General features: G+C 51.5%; 1 long non-coding RNA gene across 4 annotated transcripts in view; it reads left to right on the top strand.

The window, feature by feature from the left end:
* Window positions 1-22,406, top strand: part of LOC128107578 (uncharacterized) — a 94,426-nt gene that overhangs the window by 52,550 nt on the left and 19,470 nt on the right. The window contains exons 3-4 of one of the 4 annotated variants that reach the window (XR_008217140.1): window positions 20,223-20,444; window positions 20,664-20,766. The exons of the other annotated variants lie outside the window; for them this stretch is intronic. This is a non-coding gene — a long non-coding RNA (uncharacterized LOC128107578). The remainder of the gene's footprint in view (window positions 1-20,222; window positions 20,445-20,663; window positions 20,767-22,406) is intronic. 4 annotated transcript variants of the gene reach the window in all.

The following is a 22,406-nucleotide window of genomic DNA, read 5'->3' as shown; positions in this document are numbered from 1 at the left end:
ATAATTCTATTCCCAGATCAAATCACAGCTCAGGGAGTGCACTATCATCAACGTGATTACCTTGGGGGACAGAGACAGGCAGTTTTATTAAATGAGACAATCTTGCTAAAAGGAAGCCTTACATTAGACTTTAGGCCTTAAATAATATTAGTGTCAGGAGATGACAAACTTCAGCACAGTGAGAGCATGCTGCCTAGGAGCCGTGCTTCAGGGGAGGCCCCAGGGGCTAAAGAATCCAGAGGTGGCGGCAGACAGAGCAACTCTCTGGCCCAGTGACCACATATAACTGGGCTGTGGTTGACAGAGCAGTTCAGGGCCCTCAGGAGCCCTCCCGAGAGGGAGAGAGATCTGTTCTTTCCGACCTTAGGCACAGTGACCCTGCAACCGGGCAGGCTCCAGTAGAGGCAAGAGCTGGTTTCTAGGCTCGGCACCACTTCCATCCCTGCAGCATGCTGGGCTGCCCTGGGAAGCCTGTAAAGAGGTCTGAGCCAGCAGCATGCAAGGTGTGCCGTGGAGACACAAAGACCTAGCAAGTTCCGCTTCAAGTCCTGCTTTCCTGACCCCGTGACCTTGGCCATGTTAGACACTCTCTGTGGATGTCCACTTCCTTGGCAATGATGTCACACCCTTGTTCTGGGGACAAAATGAATGAGCCCACATTGTTCTCCAAGGACAGTGCCTGGCACACAGGGCATGCCCATCTCTTACTCCTGTCTTGTGTTTCTGGCCCTGACCTGTTCCTCTTGCTCCTGAAACATTCCTGCTATAGCTTGGGTCTGGAGTGTTCTCTAAAGGCTCCTGTTAAATGTTTGGGCCCCACCAGCTCACAGAGCTATTGGGAGGGCTGGTATATGGAAGAAATTAGGTCATTAGTAATGTGTCTTTGAAGAGGCCCTGGGGAGTCCTGCATTCTCTTCTCTCTTTGCTTCTAGCTAGCACAAAACGAGCAGTTTGCCCCATCATGCATCTCCAACACAGTGTGCTATTTTATGAATATAAGAAGGCCAAGCCATCATGGATTGGAGCCTCCGGAACTCTGAGTTAAAATGAACCCTTCCGATTTGCCTCAGATATTGATGATGGCACCAGAAGACTGACTAGCAATTATCCACATGCTCTCCTCCTGGGAAAGGCTGATGGGCTGTTGGAGGACGAGGTTCTCCAGGGCCTTGAGAGAGTGGGTACTTCAGGCCTGATTCTATCCATGCACATCTGGCCTTGTTCATTCCCTCAAAGCAGCTTGGGGAGGTCTCCCAGGAGTCTAGGGCCAGACCGAATAGCCTCTTTCCTGGGTCTGAGTGATTCCTAGGACAGTAGAAAATGCCCCGAGAAGGAACAATGGGCTCCTTGGGATAGATAACCACCTGTGAATGAGACTTACAGATCAAACTGGCTACTGTCCTGGAAGATGCTTCGTCTAGAGAGTCCTGGGCCTGGGTGGGTGGAGGCCCTTGCCAGGGTGCCAGGGGTCTAGAGCATCAGGCTGCGTCTCACATTCTTGCTGAGAGGCCATGGGCAATCGCAGCCTTTGGGTGGTCTACAGAGTAGGTGGTGTGTGTCAGTGTGTGTGGAGGAAGCTTCACAGGTTTCCTCAGGGCTTTCTCAACCCTGTCCTTTCCAGTTTCAGTTGGCGGGGGGCAGTGGACATAGGGCCTGGCGGCTCCATTGGGAGCTTGCGCATGTCTCAGTGGATTTAATGCTTTACGGGGCACTGACAGCCAGGACATCAGAGTATGTGGGGGTCACCTAGGGAGATGTGATCAGGTCAGCCCACCACCTCCGGCCCTGGGTTCCTGCCTGGCCTCCTCTAGGTGACATCACACCTGTTAGGCTATCACACCTTTTTAGGTCAAGGCCTGCCTCTGCCACCCCATATATCATCAGAGCCTAAGAAATCACCCTCCTCCATTCTTGAAGTGTGCTGGCACTGTCCTTAGTTTTGTCTGGAACACAAGATCCTTAAAACTTAACAGAAGGTACTCGGATCATCGTCGCCCCCTCACGGTTCTCATGAGGACACCTGTGCACCTACCTAGCCCCACATGAGGCTCAGAAGAAGGTGCTGTGGAGGGCTGGAGACAGGTAAAGAGGTGCCCTTTGGAGCGGTCGGCCGAGGGAACACTGTGTACACCGAGATGTCCACAGACCAGTAAGGGTGTGAGTCTGATCCATGGCTGACTTCTGTCCCCAGAAGGGTCAGGGAGACTCCATGAAGGGACAGGTTGGGTGAGGAATGCGGATGGATAGACGTTTTGGAGAGAGGTCCCGGACATTCACAAGTGGATGTGGCGGTCATTTGGAGCGGCTCTGTTGAGAAGGTGGCTTGGGAGCTCTGATGAAGGGCTACATCACTGGGCTGGGCATTTACTGATGATGTTACTCTGCTTCAGGGATAGGCATGGTCTGCCACCATCTCCACTCTTGGGAGGGAGGAGATGCTATCCTTGGTCCTCGAGATAGACTCCCACTCAGACTCACACCAGGGTGGCTTGAAGGACAAACACCCCTGCTGGATGATTATCCTCAGAGTGCCATGCTGTGATGTTGTAGACAAGCAACCTCAGAGGGTCAGCGTTAGAGACTCCTAACTTCACAGTCTGTTGTAATGACGTAAGGGGTGTGGTCCCAGGTGCCCGGAAGTTGTTGTGAGCCTAGGCACAAGTCCCAGGCTTTCTGCCAAGACATGGCTAGGGCTGGCCTGGGCCCTGAGCCCTGGGAGGAGCTAGCTGCTCCTGTCACTCTCCTAGACTTGTGTGCCAGAAACAACCTTGCTGTCACCACTGGCTGCTCCCTGTCATTCTGTCCTGACCAAATATGGAGGGACATTTTAGGATGGGAAGTCCTGAGAGCCCTTCCATCTGTTGGCTGCCATAAGTCACAGCGCCCCTCACCTGTTCACTTTTTCATTAGACATTTCTAAACCCTATTCCTTGTGATTAGTGTGTGTGTGTGTGTGTGTGTGTGTGTGTGTGTGTGTGTGTGTGTGTAATAGTGTGTGAATGCTAGGGTGCACATGTCGAGGTCAGAGGGCAGTCTTTGGGAGACACTTCTCTCTTACTGTGTTTCTGGAGACTGAACTCAGATTATCAAGCACTAGTGTGCGAGTGCTTTTACCCAGTGAACCATCTTGCCAGCCTGCCGGTCACTGTTATTCAACAGAAGTGCCCACTTACTCTAGGGATGTCTCCTTACCCATGTTACCTACCTGTCAGCCTGCCTCTTTCTCCTGTACTCTGGAAGACTCCTTTCAATTTTCCCGGACCAAGGGATGTTTCTGAATTGCCTTAGTTCCCGGCTGGGCTAGCAGAGCAGCTCCTCTCTAAACCAAGCTTCGCAACTATCATCCTGCACAGATTTACAATGTGAGTGAGTTACATTGACACACGGTGACTGTACGCTCATTCCGTTATGAGTGACTGTGGCCCACCTTGAGAAGCCCGGGTATGGGGTATGAATGCTTGGCAGCCTGAGGAGAGAGGCGGCAGGGTAGAAGGGCAAAGGGCTTGGGTACAACCTGGTTGCTTGCATTTGAATCCTGTCATGCATCTTATAATGGGACCCAAGAACATGTGATGTTCTGGCTCCAGTAAAAATAGCTGTAAAATGTGGTTGAATAGCAGCAGCTCTCTTGTGGGATACTTAGACCCAAGTTGGTGTGCTAATGCAGGTGAGGTTGGTCCCGGGTGCGTGGCATGTGGCAAGCTCTCAATAAAAGTAAGTGCTTGCCATGCCCACTTGACAGGTGGGGAAACGGTCTTGTAGATGGAACATGACTTATTATTATAAGCAGGGGCCATTTATATTCTATTTCACTTTAGTCTGAAGCCAAGGCACACTCTTATTTAATCCCCTTCCTCACCTCTAGATTTAGGCTTCCTGTGTCTTCGATGTCTTTGCTCATAACTGGAGACCCTTGGCCACCATCTTCTTGACCCAGCATTTACCAGCCCACTGAACCTTCCAGAACGGAAGTGTTGAGGGTATCTGTATCCTTCAGGAAGCAGGGCCAAGCTAAGCCTGCTTCATCAACCTTGGTGGTTGTTATGGGTCCCTGGGGGGAATCAATGCTCTTTACTGTTAGGGTCACCAATTTTCTCCCTTTCTGTCCTCTGCAGCCTGTCTGTCCACTCAACACCCTTGGCAGGAAGCTGGCCAGTTTCCCTCAGTTCTGCTTCTGTTTGGCTCCTGTTTGCCTGCTGAGCTGGGGGTGGGGGTGGGGGGCTGTCAAGATCAACTTCATTCTCTTTCTGCAGAGTGCTGAGCCGGCAAGCAGGATCAGTGCCCAGCCATTGCTCTGCTGTGATAAGGGCCAGAGTGCGCCCTTGAAGAAGGCATGTCGTTCTTCACCATCACAGGCAGCCGGGCGGGCAAGGCACCTTAGTCTCGGGGTGCAGGCACCGGAGGCAGTAGGCAGTGGGGTGAGTCAACAGTGGGGCCTCGAGGCTGGGGAGGAAGCCAATTTGGTTCCTCCGGGAGCTCAGCACAGAATGCTGCGCCGGACTGCAGTGATTCTCAACATGTGGGTCATGACCCCCCAAGGAGGGGGTAGCATATCAGATATTTACATCACGGTTCATAACAGTAGCAAAATTACAGTTATGAAATAGCAACGAAATAACTTTATGACTGGGGGTCACCACAACAAGAGGAACTGTATTAAAGGGTCGCAGCGTTAGGAAGGCTGAGAACCGCTGCTCTAGACTGAGGTTACCATTGCTACTCTTAAAGAAAAGATACGACTTCACACTCACATGGCCTCCCAGGGCCCTGAGAGTCTGTGTCGTTCTCCCGTGGGGTGGCCGCTATTGCCAATGTCACCACCACCCCTTGTCTGCTGGGACAGAGGACATGCTTCTCATGGCTTGTCCTCTGCACAGTTGCCTTTCACCTTAGAAACCACAGGGTCTTCCTAGGCACAGCAGAGTCTGCTTTTCTTGTTTGTGGTTCCTCCATGGCCTTTCAGGTCAAGTCCCAATCTCTGAGCTTGTCCTTGGATTATCAGGGTTCTTGGCCTGGGGGGTTGGCGGCAGTGGTAATCAGAGAAGACTTCCTGGAGGAAGTGAAAACTAGGTCGAAGGACAGTCAAGAGTAATGCCACATGCTCACAGGAAAGGCACTGCGGGACAACAACAGCTGAGGCCCTTCCTGAGAGGCCCCACCCTCCCTGTTCTCTATGCCTGTGGGATTTCTGAGAGGAAGCAGAGCTGTGGGGCCTCGCTTCCGCTCCCGTACAAGACATTCTGGGAAGTACCATAGTATGGCAGAGGGTGGGTAGCATCCACACAGGAAGGGAGCGCACCCGACTGGATTTGTTGAGTCTAGATAAACGGCCCCAGGAATACCCAAAGAGGAAGCCCTCACTGAGCTTGCAGCCTCCGGGGTGTGGACGATAGCCTTCGGAGCGTTGGAGATGCACGGGCCCAGATAGATGCCAACACCAATAACCTGGCTTTTTGTTTTGTTTTTTTTTGTTTTGTTTTTCGAGACAGGGTTTCTCTGTGTCGCTTTGCGCCTTTCCTGGATCTCGCTCTGTAGCCCAGGCTGGCCTCGAACTCACAGAGATCCTCCTGCTTCTGCCTCCCGAGTGCTGGGTTTAAAGGTGTGCATCACCACCACCCGGCTCAATAGCCTGGCTTCAAGAGGTTGAAGGAGGCGGTTCTCCAAAGCACGACAGCAGGGGACAGGGCAGGGAAGCCACTTGTGTCCCCCTCGGTGGACACACACAGTCTCTGGCAGAAAAGACTCCCATGGAGAGGGCAGAAAAGGTCTCTAGTCTTTCTTCCAAACCATCTTTCCGAACTTAGGCAACTCACCCTTCAGTGGCAAAGGCAGAGGACGTGCCATGTTGAAGAAGCTAGGTCTCCTAAACCGAGTTATTCAGAAAACAGGAAGGATCTGTCTTGTGGTGCAAGGTGAACTAACTTCCCCTCGGGGCTATTTGGGTCAAACTCAGATTCCAGCTCCAGGGTATGAGGGGACTAGTCCTTTAGTGCCATGTTGCAGCTGATACTGGATGTGGGGCATTGCTTCTCCTTTTTGGGTCCTCAGTCTTCCTATCTGTGCAATGGGAATCTTAGCAATAACCTTCTGTCTCTAAGGCATTTGGAGTGTCAAATAAGATCATGAAAGTATAGGTATATGGTACGGGATGAGCTATGGGTTGGTCACGCTGGTGGAAGTGTGTGTGGGGGAGCAGGTTTGGCCTCAGCCCTCATGAAGCTTATGGTCTGGTAGGAAGGTAAGTAAGTAACAAGATTAGGACACTCCACATGGAAAGGTCCCTGACAGGGGCATACAGTTCAGGCATCGAGTAGGGCATAGTAAAAATGCTGCGTCCAGGGAGGACTTCCTGACGGAGGCAGCTTCAGCTGAGACCTGTGAGGGGGAAGGAGTGGGTGGAACAGGGTGATGTTTAGGGCTGGGGTCAGGGAGAAGATGGAAGTTCCCCTGAATGGCTCTAACTGGCCCAACGTCTTTCAGATGTTGCCCTGGGAAATCTGGTCTAAGCTGGTGAGAGTTGGAACTTGACAGTGTATCCCAGAATGATGGAGAAGGGCAGACTCTGCCTGGGAAATACAATGACGAATCTTAAGAATTCCAGAAGTCAGCACTGGAGGAGCCCACAGGCTCAAACTGTCTGCCTCTGTTAGGGCTGGGGATGCAGCTCAGTGGTAGAGCACCTGCCTAGCATGTGTAGAGCCCTGGGTTCTATCCCACTCAACCCCATGGCACAGCCCCCAAAATAAATGCGCCTCTCTTGCTTGTGCAAACACGGAATGGAGCAAGAATGATGAAATACCACCCCCTCCAAGTAGCTTTCCTGGATTCCTCCTGACAGGAATAAGTTCTAACTTTTGGGAGCCCTACCCTGGGCACATTTGTATACCTTCATTTCCTTTAGCTTATGGAAGCCTTGAGTCCCCACCCCAGTCTGCTTCACCCAGCCCTTGACCCAGCTGGCAAGCCTCCGGGTGGGGATTGTTCTTTGTGTCTGCCTCAATACCCTGTATGACCGACCCTTGGTTTAGGAAGAGCTGAGAACGATATGTCAAAGGAGACTTCAAAGACTTCCCTTGTGCACACAGCAGCCGGCCCTGGCCCAGTCAGTGCAAGACAGAGTAGCTGGTTCTGAGTCTCCAGCAAGGGATGCACACATTCCCCTGGGGCTCGTGAGTCAAAGCCATTGTTCTGAGCCACTGGTTGGCAGTTGTTTGTCTGTGGTGGCCTAGTGACAAGTTCTAATGTCTTCCAGCATGTCCCTTGTCCCTACTGAAGAGGGGCTTTTAGAAACATTAGCCTACCCTGGAAAAATGAGAATTTCTGTACCCAGAGATTGGCTAATGGAGCCCCCCCCCCCCATCCCTTGTCATAGAACTAATGTTCAGAGGTAGCCTTGGAATCCATTTTTAGTATCACATAAATTAAACACCTTTATTGGCTGTTGGAGGTCAGAGAGGTGATGAAGCCCTAGAGGCAGAAGGGAGCCATCCCGCTTCACCAGGGACCTGTTCATTTTCCTCTGGGTTTCCCGTGGCCGCCAATCATCTGTCAGGTGCTGCCCATGACCTCGGAAGTCTTAGGCTTTCTCAAGCTGGGGTGGCAAGCAGAGGGAAAGGTAGGGAGGAGAGATCTGATAGGGTGGACACTGGGCCTTACCAGTGTGTACAAATGGCTGTGCCAGACTGAAACATCTAGGGCCTCCATGGTGCACGCTCACTGGTCTTGCACCCGGGGTGTGCATGTACATATAAGGAGTCATGGCTCTCTATGTGTAGGGAGCTGTAGACTGAGCTGGGGGAGGTGCAATGGTAAGCAGGGTGCTCTTCATCACTGAGACCTGGCCTCTGGTTCTTTGGAGGGGCTTCTGTGAGGGGAAGGCATAGTATAGGGAACTGAGTACGCTCAGCCTCCCAGAATTGAGCACCCTTGATTTCTGGACTGGGGTCCGGGAGACTCAGTTTCCACCCATGGCCCTAGAAAATCCACATTCTCCTCTGCATCTTGGGTCCTGTGTTTCAGAGAACTGGAGCCTCTGACCCCCAGATGCCACGGTAGGACAGGACAGAACTTGGTCCCAAGAGCTCCCTTGGCACTGAATCCAGGGTCCCTAGCCTGGGACTATCAATGCTCAGAGAGACCATTTGGAGGCCATTTTGGCCTCTACTGGCTTTTGGTAGATATTGATGCTTCAGGAAGATCTCCATTTGGTCCCCACTGCCACTGCCTGCCACTCTGATTTCTTCTTGGCTCTTACACACCACACCGAGGCTGAGGAACACAGTTTGCTGACTGACAGACAAATGGGTGAGCATTCCCTCTACCCTCTGAGGGTGTAAGTGACTTGGAAGGGCCTGGATGCAGAGCCCCACTGGAGGAGGAGGAGCACCAAGTACATTTCCTGAATGCACAACACATGTAGCCCCAAGGGGTCTGTCTGTCTCTGTCTGTCTGTCTGTCTGTCTGTTTCTCTCTCTCTCTCTCTCTCTCTCTCTCTCTCTCTCTCTCTCTCTCTCTCTCTCTCTCTCTCTCACACACACACACACACACACACACCAGGGCATTTTGGGCAGGGAACTTTCCAGTCTTCCATATGCTTCCTCCCATACCCGCTCAGTAGTACTGAGGAGACGTGGCAACAGTCACTGCTGTCTGGACAGATGGAGATGCTCCATGAGCAAGCGCCTGTGTGGGATCTGGCCTACAACGGTCCTGCCCCTCGCCTGGGGACTGGCCTTGCTGTGGCCCCTCTCTGCCTTGACTGCAGCCTTTGAATTTTCCATCTAATAGATCTTAGTTGTCACTAACTGGGACATAAGCCAGTGTAGTAAGGAGAGACAGAGGGACATCTTTGTAAGGACTCTGCCGACACGTAGACCTGGGCCAGGTTAGGCAGTGTGACCTTGCACAGCCCATTTCATCTTTCTGGACCATTCGCTTTCACTTGCCAAAGTCTCATCAGGAAGAAATGAGAAGGGCCCAGGCCTGTCCCAGCACCTGGCCAAGATGTCACACACAATGACTCTTGCTGCCTTCCCCTGGAGACCAAGTGGACAATGACAGGCTTTGGGTCTTTGCCAGGGGGTAATGGAAGAAATCTCATTTTGGGAGCACTGGCTAGGTGACTCCCTTTGCTGCTAACTAGCCCTGTCAACTTTGAGTCCTATTGTTTAGGCCTCAGGTCATGTTTGGCTTTGAGTGAGTTCCATGTTGATCTCTGTGAGGGCATGAGGAGGGGCTGGTTCCCTGAAGGCAAGTGGGAGCCACCTTTCTCCATGACTTGCATGGGTGCCTGAAACAGCCCCAAATTCAGTGGCAGGGAGGGACTCTGGCCTGTTGCACACAACTGTCCTGAGCAAGAACCTAGAGTTTGTTCCCATGTTCCTCTTGGTGGTGGAGAAACTGAGGCATGGGAGGGGGTGATGAATGGTGTAGACTGGAGACTCAGGACAGGAATAGGGAAGGCTGGGTTGGAACCCAGGACAGGGAGGGAACAAAGATCCAAGGGAGGGACCAGCCTCACTGGAACTGTAGTAAGAAGTCTGGGTGATGGAGGGCACAAGAGAGGACTGGGGTGAGCGGAACCCTAGGCCAGCGGTTCTCAACCTTCCTAACGCTGCAACCCTTTAGTACACAGTTCCTCAGGTTGTGGTGACCCCCCAACCATAAAATTATTTCGTTGCTACTTCACAGCTGCAATCTTGCTACTGTTATGAACCGTAATGTAAATATCTGATATGCAGCCCACAGAGGGGTCGCCACCCACAGGTCGAGAACACTGCCCCAGGCTGAGGCTAGCAGCATCACAGCCTGGAAGAACAAGGGAACCAGCCACTCTGGGGATGGCATGACAGTTTTTTTTTGAGTGTCTGGGGTGATCCAGGCTCCCTGCTCAGCACTGGTTCATTCCAGTCACCCCACCCATGCCCAAGAGCCAGTGCTGCCGGGCAGACTGTAGTCTAGTGCCATTCTTTGGTCATCTGGGGCCAGGGCCCTGGGATAAGACTCGGTCTCAGGGACACAGCATGCCTCAAGGCTGCAGGTGGCCTTTGTGGCCTCTGCGCCCTGGCTTTGTTTTCTCCAAGTGGCTACACAGAGGGGAGGAGGGAGGCAGGGCGGCCTTTGCATGTGGCAGCAAATTTGGGCCATTGATTTCCATTTATTTCCTGCTCAAATGATCCAGGCCGGCTGCTGCTGGGGGTGGGGGCGGAGGGGGGTGCTCTTTAGCATTTTAAGTTTGCAGATAATTGGAGGAAAATAAGTCCAATAATGAAATCGCTGCTGGATCACATTCTGATACGTGACAAATCAATTCATTTATGATACCTTCTTTGTCACACTGAGCCATTCTGGCGCTCAGTGGAAACCTCCTAAATTAATAAAACTGTTAAATCCATGAAACCCTCCGTTCTGAGCAGCACATCGCGCAGCACAAGTTTGAATCATTAAGGGAATAAAACTGATAAATGTGAGTGAGGGGAGTGCCTTTGTCTGGAGAGGGGCTGGCTTTCAGGGCAGATAATTGTCCTCAGCTTCACAGGGGTAGCAGGGGGCGGGGCGGGGGTGGGGCCAGGCACACTTTGGGGGTGGAAACCAGTCTTGACCTTACCAGCGTCTGGAACAAGCTGCTTTAGTAGTGATTTGTGTAGCTTTAAGCTTTTTAAAGGAAGTATGATTTAATAGCGAAGAGAGAAATATAAAGCCTTTATTGAACCCTGTCAAATTCGACTTGGCTTGCCAGAGATTTTTTTTCCCAAAATGTCTACAATTGTCAGATCACAAACTGTCCAGGGAGGCGTGGCATAATAAATAGGGCGGGGGTGGGTGGGGCTGGGCGCAGGCAGGCTGATCAGCTTCCTGACTAATCTTCTTGTTAGCTGTGTGTCTCTGAGCAGACTGCTGTACTTCTCTGGGCTCCTGTTTCCTTGAATGTGACTTGGTAACGGGGATGGGGATCTCACCGTGAGGAGCATATAAAAGGAATGTATAAGAAGATGTGTGGCAAGCCGGGCGGTGGTGGTGCACGCCTTTAATTCCAGCACTCGGGAGGCAGAGCCAGGCGGATCTCTGTGAGTTCGAGGCCAGCCTGGGCTACAGAGTGAGTTCCAGGAAAGGCGCCAAAGCTGCACAGAGAAATCCTGTCTCGAAACACACACACACAAAAAAAAAAAAAAAAAAAAGAAGAAGATGTATGGCAAAGTGCTGTGTAAACTGTCAAGTGCAAGGCGGGGGTTAGTAAATGGTCATTTCTGAGCACGGCCCCAGGCAGTTAGGGAATTCTTCAGTTCTCACCGCACCAGGGTAGATGTTTTTGCTGGGTGGGGTATAGATATTACATGACTATAATGGAATCTGCTGTATGTTCCTGTGCAGTGTACTACACTGATGTCTGTTCCTCGGCTTATTCACAGAATCAGCACAGAGGCCTGGCATCCCAGCATCCCTCACTCAGTCTGGCTTGGCTCAAGAGGGTGTAGTAGGGAGGCCTTGCACCCAAGATGCCAGCCAACGGCAGCTGGCTCCCTGCCTGGACAGCCCAGTTCATGGATGCTTAAAGGCCCGGGCCAGGAAGTGGCCCCCAAGTGACTGCTTTGCTCTTCTGGTCACTTCTTACTGCACTGAATCTGGAAGCTTCCTGAAGACATCCCAGCCTTCCCCTACCTTAACCTCCTCTGGGGTCCCTGGGATGGTTGGAGTAGCCAGCCCCATCCTTGGAGGTTGTCTAGTGGCACATCTTCAAAACCACAACCGGAAAAACCCCATGTTGTACAGCACTTGTGTGTGTGTATGTGTGTGTGTGTGTGTTATGCATGCTTAATTGGACAAAACTTTAGGAGATTGTACTTGCCCTTAGCGCAGGAAATGCGTGTGATTCTGTTCTGTTCTAACCTTCTGGCATTTATCCTACCCTAGCCTGTCTTTTTTTTTTTTTTTTTTTAGTGTGTGTGTGTGTGTGTGTGTGTGGTGTGCCCATGTATGCTTGCATGTATGTGTGTTTCCGTGTATGTGCATGTGAGGACTGGAGGTGATATTTAGTGCCTTCCATGACCGCTCCCTACTTTATTTATTGAGGCAGGCTCTCTCACTCAATGCAGGGTTCCCCGATTCCAGCTGGTCTAGTCAGCCAGCTTGCCCTGAGGACCCTCCCCTTCCCCACATCTGCCTCCTGAGTGGTAGGATTACAGGTGGCCACCATACCTGCGTGGCTTTTATGTGGGTTTGGGGGATCCAAACTGTGGTCCTCATGCTTGCATGGCCAGCTTCTATCCATGGAGCCATCTTCATGGCCATTGTTTTTAGTTTTTGTTTATTTTTTTAAAATATTTATTTATAGGCTGAGTGGTGGGGGCGCATGTCTTTAATCCCCGCTCCCCAGAGGCAGAGGCAGGTGGATCTCTGTGAGTCTGAGGCCAGCCTGGTCTACAGAGTGAGTTCCAGTACAGCCAGGACTGTTATACTTAGAAACCCTATCTTGAAAAACAAAAATTATTATTATTATTATTATTATTATTATTATTATTATTGCTATTATTAGTGTGTGGGGGTGGGTGGGTGTTGACCACTTGCATGCAGGAACCTTTGGAGGTAAGAAGAGGTATTGGATTCCCCAGTAACTGGAGTTACAGATAGTTGTGAGCTGCCATGTGGGTGCTGGGAACTGAATCTCTGTCCTCTGCTAGTTCAGAACCTGTCCTTGGTCTTTAAAATGCTGCCTTGATCATTAAATTATTTACATGGGCCACCGGTGGATGTGACCAACAGTTTAGAGAATTTGGGTCTGGCCCACTGCTCACTGACAAGAGACTAGCATAAAACACATAAAACACACAGCATGGCCACCTCACTCCACAGGCTGGGCAGTCCTAACTCTCCCAGGCATGTGCCCGCCACAGCCCTTCTCATTGGTCACTCTGTGTAGGACCCAGGGACTGCAGATGGAGAAGGACAGGTTGTCACCTCAGGCTCTGTCTACCTTCTTGAACAAAGGGCGGAGGTGACAAGGTGGCTGAGCTGCTCTCTCTGCTCCACAGAGATCAGAGTGGGGTGGGAGCAGGGAGCCCACGTCCCCGATATAATGAGCCACGTGGCTGAAAACCTGACAAGCCTGTGCTCTGGAGCATCAGGAATCCCTGGCAGCCACCAACACAAGTGCTAATTGCCAGCTTGGGCAAGGACGGCAGCCCTGACATCCATATCAATTATGGCCACTGGCCGTGCCTGGGAGACAAAGGTCTCAGAAGTCGTCAGGCTTCAGTGTCAAAGCTCTGTCTGCCAAAGGAAGGACAGAGACAACCACCACCGATCACCGACCCACCGCCTTGGCAGCCCGTGCCTGGGTGGGCTAGAGCGGAGCCTGACAGGGGAGGGGGCCAGTGCAAGGCAGCCAGGCTGCCTCGATGCTCTGACACAGTGCTTCCCAAACCGGGGTGACAGATTGTTGTCAACTCTTATAGGTGGGGAAATTGCAGGTCCAGCTTTTTATTCGTTCTGGTAAAAGCTTCCTGTGGGGAAATGGAAATGGCCTCAGGAACATCCCCACTGGTGGTTTTTATGCTGACAGTTGTGTGGGGAGCATGGAGGCTGAGTGGTGGTTTTCAGGACCTTAGGCCCTGCTTCTGCTCAGCACATTTGCTAACACAGATTAGGATACCTCTCACTGCTGCGACTCCAGTGTTGAAGGGCATCTGAATCACTTGGAGAGCTGTTATAACAGATAGGGATCCCTTGTCAGTTTCTGTTGAGCATCCGCGGGGGGTGGGGTGTAAACAAGCCTCCAGTAAGCACCAGGTGGAGCTGATGCTGCCAGGCATGTCCAGCCCTCGGCCTTTTAGGCCAGCAGCTCTCAACCTGTGGGTCTCGATCCCATCGGCAAACCTCCATCTCCAAAAATTACCATTCATGATAGTAGCAAAATTACAGTTGTGAAGTAACAACGAAGATAATTTTATGGTTGGAGGTCACCACAACACGAGGAATTATATTAAAGGGTCACAGCATCAGGAAGGTGGAGAACCGCTGTCTTAGGCCAATGTATTCCAAGACAGCTAAGAATGCAGCCCAACACAAAATCATTAGTGTACTTAAAACATTATGAGGGTTTTTTTTTTGGTGCATACATGTTTATGTGTGTGGATGTGCACATGTAAGTTCCATATTCGTGTGTGTGTGTGTGTGTGTGTGTGTGTGTGTGTAGGCCCGAGGTCAACATGATGGGTCTTCCTCCACTGCTCTCTACTTTACTGTATGAGGCATGGTGTCTCACTGAACCCGAAGCTGTCCCACCTTGGAAGCAATCCAAACATGTGTGAACTAGAGACAGGAAATAATGACATAGCCCCTCACTAGAATACTACTGATCAACGCAAAGGAGGTGTTGATAGACAAATGCATCACCCCTCCCCCCCAAAGCATGATTCTAGACTGAAAAGTCAGACATAAAAATGTATCATCCGGGGGGGCTCAGGTGAGGGTACTTACTACACAAGCACGAAGGCCTGAGTCTGGATCCCCAGAACTCACTGGGGGAAACTGAGCCTGGCTGTATGCGTCAGTCCTGGGGGTGGCGGGGCATGAGTAGAGACAGGAGGGTCCCAGGACCCTGTTGGCCAGACAGCCTAGCTGAGAAATAGCAAGCTCCAGTTCCTTCTCCAGCACTATGTCTGCCTGCACGTCGCCATGCCTTCATGTCCTGCCATAAAGATAATGGACGAAACCTCTGAAACTGTAAGCCACCCCAATTAAATGTCTTCCTTTGTAAGAGCTGCCACGGTCATGGTGTCTCTTCCGAGCAATAGAAACCCTAAGACAGTCGGCTTCTGGAAGTTCTTGTCCAATGAAATATGACAGACAATGCTGTGTGGGTTTCTAGGCCCAGACTTTTATTAGAAGTTAGCAGTTCCTGGGTCCTGGCTATGGGACCCCACACCAGAACCAAAATTCAGGTGCTGTGCTGTACAGAAGTCCAAGGGGCTCACAGGATGACCCATGCAGAGGTGTTTGTGGAGAAGAATCCAGCCCCAGCCTTGGCATTCCAACCTGCCAGCCTTTGGGTGTGCTGTCCTGGGAGAGGCTCCCACATCTGACTGAGCAGCAGCTTCATCCGGGGCTACTCCAGTAGATACTGCCTTCCAGCCAGGTCTTGACTTAGACTTGTGAACAAAGCAGAAAACCACTGCTGAGCATGCCATTATATTTGTTTTGTTTTGTTTTCTGGGCGATTTGTTTCTTCGAACTCAGAAACGTTAGCGAGAACATCTGCCCTCTGTGGTTAGCAAGCTTGATGGGGAAGAAAGGAAGAAAGGCAGGGAGGGAGAGGAAGAAAAGAAAGGAGGAAGGGATGAAGGCAGGGAGAGGGAGGGAGGAAGGGAGGGGGAGGGAGGGAGGATGACTTGAGAGCTTGCGCTGTGGTAGACCCGTGTTAGGATCCTCTGAGTTGGAATAGGGCATGAACACAATGGCCTGACCACAGACACAGTGTGTGTGAGTCCCTGCCTCCTCCCCTTGCAACCTCACTCACCTCAGCTGTGCCAACTGGGGCCACTGGATTCTCTCTGCCAGGACTCAGCAGAAAGACTATGTCCACTGAGGGCCCTCGGTTGAGCTGAAGGGAGGGTGCTCCTCAGCTGCCTGCTGCGCTTGGGGTAGAGGGCCACCTTACCCTGGGCTTTCCACCCTGCCCCAGAGCAGGGTGGGGCGTAACGACAGAGCACAGAGTGGAGACAGAGAGCTCTTCTTTCCACCCCGCTCGGGACTGTGAGGAAGGAGATGTGGGCAGGAGCAGACTGCCTGACTGCTTTGGGGCAAGAGGGGAGGGCTCTGCAGAACGTGGGGATGGAGTGAACTGTGGGTGCTTGACGACTCTCCAGGCTGAGGTTAGGAGGCCTGACTGGGTCCTCAGAGCCCTGGACTTGTCTGGATTCAATTCCTAGGATGGAGGAGAGAGAAGGAGGGCTAAAGGCTCTGGTTCTGTGGGTAGGGCCATGCCTATTCCGGCCCTAAATAACCAGGCTCAGGACAGGGCACCATTCCTGTGGTCCCTCCATGCCCGAGTCTCCATTTGCCTGCTTTCCCTGGAGCCTCCCTCTCTCTCAGACCCATAAGCCCCTGGGCTGTGATAGCCAAGGTCATGCTGGGCTTTAGCTTTGGGCATGTATGGAATCTGTAGTCTATGAAGATTCAACTTTTGGGAAAAGGGGGTTTCGCTTGTGGAAACTCCAGGGTGTGGGCATTTTACATATGCACATATTTTTTCTTCAGAAGACGAGGAAGAGGAACTTACTTTTGTTCATATATATATTTTTTTTTTCAAGAGGGTTTCTCTGTGCAGCCTTGGCTGTCCTGGAACTCACTCTGTAGACCAGGCTGGCATCAAACTCATAGAGATCCACCTGCCTCTGCCTCCTCAGTGGTGTGATCAAAGGCGTGCACCACCACCATCCGACTTTGTTCATATATTTTTAAGTTTTGCTTTCAAATGTGTATTCCGGTGGCTCCTAGTATATTTGCAGACTTGAGTAGCCATTCTCTAACCTGCCACCACTCCTGCTTTGTGTCCTGCTGGGAAATGCACCCAGGGCTTCGTGCATGCTAGGCAAGCACTCTACTAAGCTCTAACCACAGCCCCTACAGCCCCTACAACTTTCGAACATTTTTATCACTCCCCAAAGAAATCCTGTGCCCGTTTCTAGTCACTCCCTATTTCAGTCAAGCAGAAAGTGGCCTGCATACCAACTTTGCCAGCCGCCTTCATTGTTAGCCGGGTCCTTCTGTCACCTTCCATCTTTCTCTGTTGATGCTACCCAGTCTACCTTTTAACTGCATCCCCAGGGGATCTGCGCGTGTGGGAACCCCGGAGTGGCTCAGGGCTGGAGTGAACTCCAGTCTTTATGGCATAGTTCCCGTGCTCAAATAAGGATCCCACCTCCACTGCCACCAGCTCGCTGTCACAAACACTGAGAAGCAGTGATTTAGAGGGTCCCCTCTGAGGCCTTGCTGAAGTATGGAAGAGGATTGAAGGATTGCCGAGTAAGGGCTGAAGCCAGGCCTATGTGTGCCCCGCTCCCCGTGATGAGCTCAGCTTGGCCCCACTCTGTGGAGGAGCCCTGGGTTACTTCAGCTTTACCCCTCCTCCAGGGGTGCTGAGACAGGAGCTCCTGACACCTGTTCTGTACAGACGGAACGGCAATGTGGGTGCCTCTCGTGATGACCAGGGGACCATGGTCAGTACATTTATGACAGCAGGGCTGCTGCCTTGTATCAGAGTGAATCACTTACTGATTTGCTCTGTGGCATGAAGCAGCCCTTCCATCCTGTGTCAGGACTCCTAGACTAGAGGCCAGGCTTTATCACAGTACAGTGGTGTGTACCCTGTGCCAGTGTCACCGTGCCCTACTGGTGGGCCCTCCTAGGCTCTAGCAACGGAAGGTTCATGTCCCTCATCTCTGCCTAGCCTTCAGGGGAAAGAGATTGGGGTCTGTGCTTGCTGAGAGACACTGAGGAGGAGTGGAGATGTGTTCCTTGACTTAGTGTTGCAACACAGAGCTAGGTTGGACAGCCCTCTGTAGGGTCCTAGGCCTATCCTGGATGTTCTGGAAGGAGACAGAAGGAAGAGAAAGTTGAGAGAGGGGCCTGGCAGGCTGAGGGGAGGCAGAGTTGGAATAGTCCCTACCTTGGCATCAAACCAAGAAGTCCTGACTTACCCGTTTTGTGGACAGACAACCCAAGGTTCCCCAACAAGAACACAGTGCTTCTGGGGGTGCCTCTGGCTCTAATGGTGTGGATGTTGCATACTTCCTGGCTGGACAGTTGTTGTAGTAGTAAGGATCCTCTAAAAGAACAGAACTGACAAAATGAAAATGAAAATATTAAACTTGGGAGGCAGAGACAGGTAGATGATTGTGATTCTGGGGCCTGTCTGGCCTGCACAGTGAGTAACACACAAGCCAGGAATACATAATAAGGTCCTATCTCAAACCTGCCCCCCAGTAAGGGGGTACTTATAAGCCTGACTTACAGGCTATGGTCCAGGTAGTCCAACAATGTCTGTCTCATGAGAATCCAGTTGTTGTTCAGTCCACGAGGCTGGATATCTCTGCAGTCCCAATCTGGTGCAGGAGTTCTGGATGCTTCCTGGAAAGCCGTTGGTCTTTGATCTGTGTTGTGATCCTGAAGGAGTTGGATTCAATACTGATCACAGCTACAGGGTAGATGACTTACCAATTAGTGAGGGCAAACAGGCAAAAAGCCAAGTTTCCTTCATCCATGTCCTTTTATGTGAGTTGCCAGCAGAAGGTGTGGCCCTGATTTAGGGCGGGTCTTCCTGCTTCAAATAGTCTGATTAAGAAAATTCCTTATGAACTGGACTGTGGTGGTGCGCGCCTTTAATCCCAGCACTCAGGGGGCAGAGGCAGGCCTATCTTTGTGAGTTTGAGGCCAGCCAGGTCTACAGAGCTAGTTTCAGGACAGCCAAGGCTATAAAAAGAAACCCTGTCTTGAGAAACAAAACAAAACAAACAAAAATCCCTTACAGGTGTGCCCATAGCTTGAATTTTAGTTGATTCTAGACGTTGTCAAGTTGACAAACAAGATTAGCCCTCACAGTTGTGAATGTGATAATGGGACTGTGTCCCCCTCCATTGAACTTACTCCATCTTGTGAAGGGCCTTTGCATATGCCAGACCCTCCACCTGCAGTTGGCCACAGGGCTCAGTGAGACTAGCCGGAGCCAAAGTCCCTGGAGTACAGTCCAGGCAGTCCAGGCGGACTCCTGTTAATATTGCCTAATATTAATAGAACACCCAGAATTCTGGGTCAGACCTCAAGGTCTTGTTCTACCTGGAAGGATCTTCAACTCTGGCCTGGGGTTTTCTCTCTTTGTCCTTCCCCCTCTCTGCTCCATGGCTGGCCACTGTGACCTTTAATGCACCTCCTGAACTGTAGCCTCCGCTCCAGGCCTTTACTCATTGGAGAACCCTTAGGGGGCACTTGTCTTTGGAGTTCCTTTCTCTGGCAGCTGCTCTTCACCCATGCAAGGCGTCACCCCCTCCTCGTTGTTCCTCAGGGTCCGAGCTGACACTGTTTGCTTGTTTCTTGTCCTAGCTCCTGCACCAGGCACAGGCCTTCCTCCCCAACACCAGCAGTGTTAGTGGAATGGATGAAGGTATGCCTGATGCCTGCTAATACCCAGTAAGGGTCAAATAAGTGCAGGCTGAGTGCAGTGGGAAGTCAGGGCCCGATACCACAGGAGGCATTTGTGGGGCGTGGAGGATGGGTCAGGAAAGTTTTGTAGTAAGAGGTAAGGTCAAAATATGGCATAGTCAAAGAGGTAGGAGAGGCCTCTAACTGCTTTCTGGAAATGTTTGCCAATGTGCTTGATCTAGTGAGATGCTGCCCCTAGACTCAGGAAGCCCTTCACCCCTGCCATGTATCTGAGGAGCTAGAACCCAGGTGGAAATGGTAATTTGCATGTTGTTATTTGAACAGTCACATGGAAACCAGGACAGGGCAGTCTAAGGAGGCTTCCAATAGGAGGTGTAGTTGGGTAAGTCTCTGAAGAGTACATGAGAGTTCACAAGGCAGGAAAGAGAAAAGACAGATTGTGCCAAAAGAATAGCCAATAAGAAGTCATTGTGTCAATGTGCTTGAGGAATGTTGTAAAGAACCACGGGGTTGTATACAGGATGCCAAGATGGGCAGGGGAGCACATTGCCCCAAGTCGTGTAGACCAGGCTATGCAGTTTGGATGTTATGGCCCAGCTCATTTTCTCAGATGTATATTTCACTGTTTCCTAAACTCTTACTATGTATCAGGCTCTGTGTTAAGTGCTGGGCACACCCTAGTGGAAAAAATGGGTAAGCAGAGGATAGACCAGAAGGCAGAATCAGGGAGAGTGGCCAGAAGGTGACTAGGAAAGGTGTCAGCCAGGCACAGGAGTCTGGCCAGCGAGATGTGAAGGGGACAGGGAGATGCCATGTGCATGGATGGAAGATGGCTGTGTACCATCACTACTTCATCAAGATGAATGGTCTAATGTTTGAGTCGAGAATTTATCTGTGCAGATAGACTACGACAAAAGTGACACTTGGGACTTTAGAGGTGGAATTGTAGGAAAGCAAACAGCTGACCTGGGCCCCCAGTGCTGTATGTAGGAGCATTGAGGTATCCCGTGGCCACCAAGCTGCAGAGGCTATATGGAGGGATAATCTTTGCTCATTCTACCTTCCAGGCATCCCCACCAAGGCATCAGGCACGTGTGATGCCAACACAGAGGTTTCAGATGGGCTCACCTACCACTATAGCATCAGCAGAGCAACCTCCATCTGTCCTAGACAGATTAGAAGATTCGCTGGGCCAGGACTCGCCTGAATTCCAAGTCAACAAAATCTGAGATAATGTGAAATAGTTTCTGGCTTAAAACACCAAGTTTCAGGGGAGCTTATTACAGAGGGTAGGTAACAGGAACAGTGTGGGAGATTGTAGATGCATGTGGGGAGGACAGGTGGGGTTGTGTGACTGAGCCATCTCATTTACGAATGCCAGAGCTAGTGAGCAAAAATACAGGACGTTGACTTGCACTTCCAATAGACAGTAAGTTTCGGTGTAAGTATCTGCCAGGTATCATGTGGGATGTACTTAAACTGACAGTCTCTGGTACTCTGAAATTCAGATTTAACTGGATACCAGTATTCTTCTTGTCCCTCTAAATCCTGGTGGAATCCGGCCTGTGAAAGTACTGGAGCAGAGGGAGACACTAACCTGGGGACGGAAAGGTAAGAGGTCTGGATACTGGCTTGAGGTTGGCATGCTGAATCCATGCTGGAACTGGTGCATGTTCTCTTAGCAGGTATCTGGGCAGCAGCCACACCCGGGACCCCCTGATGGAACCCTAGTCTGTCTATGGTACTGGTCCCAGGGAGGGGAGGAAACAGGTCCTCTCTGCCCCTGATGCTCTCTGCTGCAGCATGTGAAGGGTGTGGCCCACAGAGAGCTTCCTGTATGGCTGAGCAACTGGGCTATGCCACACGGGACCCCTGAGGCTTCATCTCACTGTCCCACTGGCTGTCCTTGCAGACTGCTATCACCTGTCACTGGCAATCCAGATGTCTCCTGTCTCCAGAGATACTGACACAGAGGCTTGGTCTCGCGAGCCGGCTGGGAGCAGCACACTGGGAAGGCTGGTCCGGGGCAGCACGCCGCTGCTACTCCCATACTGTGATGGGGCTTCCACACTTACTTCCGGTGGGCTTTGATGATCTGATGTCCCCAGCTCCCAGGTAGCTGGGGCTTTCCTAGCCCCTCACAGAGCCCAGGAGAAGGGCTTGTCCAGGGAGCTACTCTGTCTATGATGTTTCTGCCAAACTTCTCTTCAGGAAAGTGGACCTCATAGCGAACACCTAGAGATACTGGCTCTTTGTAATGCTTGTTGAGGTTTCTTGCCTTGGGGAGATGTAGCACTCATCTGGGACTTGGGGGAAGCCTCAGGTTCAGGCCTGAGCTGCAAAGTCCCCTGCACAGGATGGTTCTTCTCTGCAGCTTCAAAGTGACTTTATATCCTCTGATGGCTGTCCATGGTCTGGGCAGCAGCCTGGCTGGCCTCATCCTACACCCTGTCTTTTCTCCTCCCCCCTGCTCTGGTTGCTGGGCCATCTTTCTGCTGCCTCACTTGAGGCTGCTCAGGCTCCACCCCTCTTTTTCCAGGTGGTCACCACACATACTATGGGTGTTGAAGACTCTGTGACTTGGATGGCGGGACTTTGATGGCGGTAGGAGAGGCCTTGCTATCAAGCACTGAGGGGTTTACCTGGGGATCTAGGCAAGTGTGGTGGGAAGAGGAGAAAGCTATTAGGAGTCTAGAGTCTAGCCAGGCTGGTTGGTGAGTGACCAAGGGGCCATGGACAAGTCACCCCAGGTTTCTGAGACTGGAGGGGGGGGCTCACTGTGTGCTGCAGACATTGTTCTCACCTTGCTGTCTTAGAGAAGACAGCAATTTGTCACCCAGGTGTGTCTCCCACTTACCAGGGCTTCTTTCTGTATTGGTTAGAACACAGCCCTGTTTCTTTGTTTGTCTGGAATAAATACAAAGCATTGCTATGGAGAGCTGCAGGATGAACTGTTCAGTCCAGCTCCAGAGGGCTGGAGTAGGTTTTTGTGGAGAATGGGATATTGGAGATGGATCTGAAAGAGCAAGAAGGTACATTCTATGGAGATGAGATAAAGACCAGGCGTGGGGAGGAGCAGGAAGGGTGTAGCAGTCACTGGTTGCAGTGTGTGCGAAGTCACTGGGGATAGAGAGCACTTAGCATGTCTGGTCATCTAGGCTGGGATGTGAGGGCGGGTGGGATGGGGCCAGGAGCCCAGGGCTGCCAGAGGGAGAAGTCACTCTGGGGTCAGTGTGGGGAGAACTTCGCAT

Source organism: Peromyscus californicus, unplaced genomic scaffold (assembly GCF_007827085.1).
Source record: "Peromyscus californicus insignis strain IS unplaced genomic scaffold, ASM782708v3 Scaffold_12__1_contigs__length_115047231, whole genome shotgun sequence".
In the NCBI taxonomy this organism is placed as follows: domain Eukaryota; kingdom Metazoa; phylum Chordata; class Mammalia; order Rodentia; family Cricetidae; genus Peromyscus; species Peromyscus californicus.
This window is presented reverse-complemented; position numbering and strand designations above follow the sequence as displayed.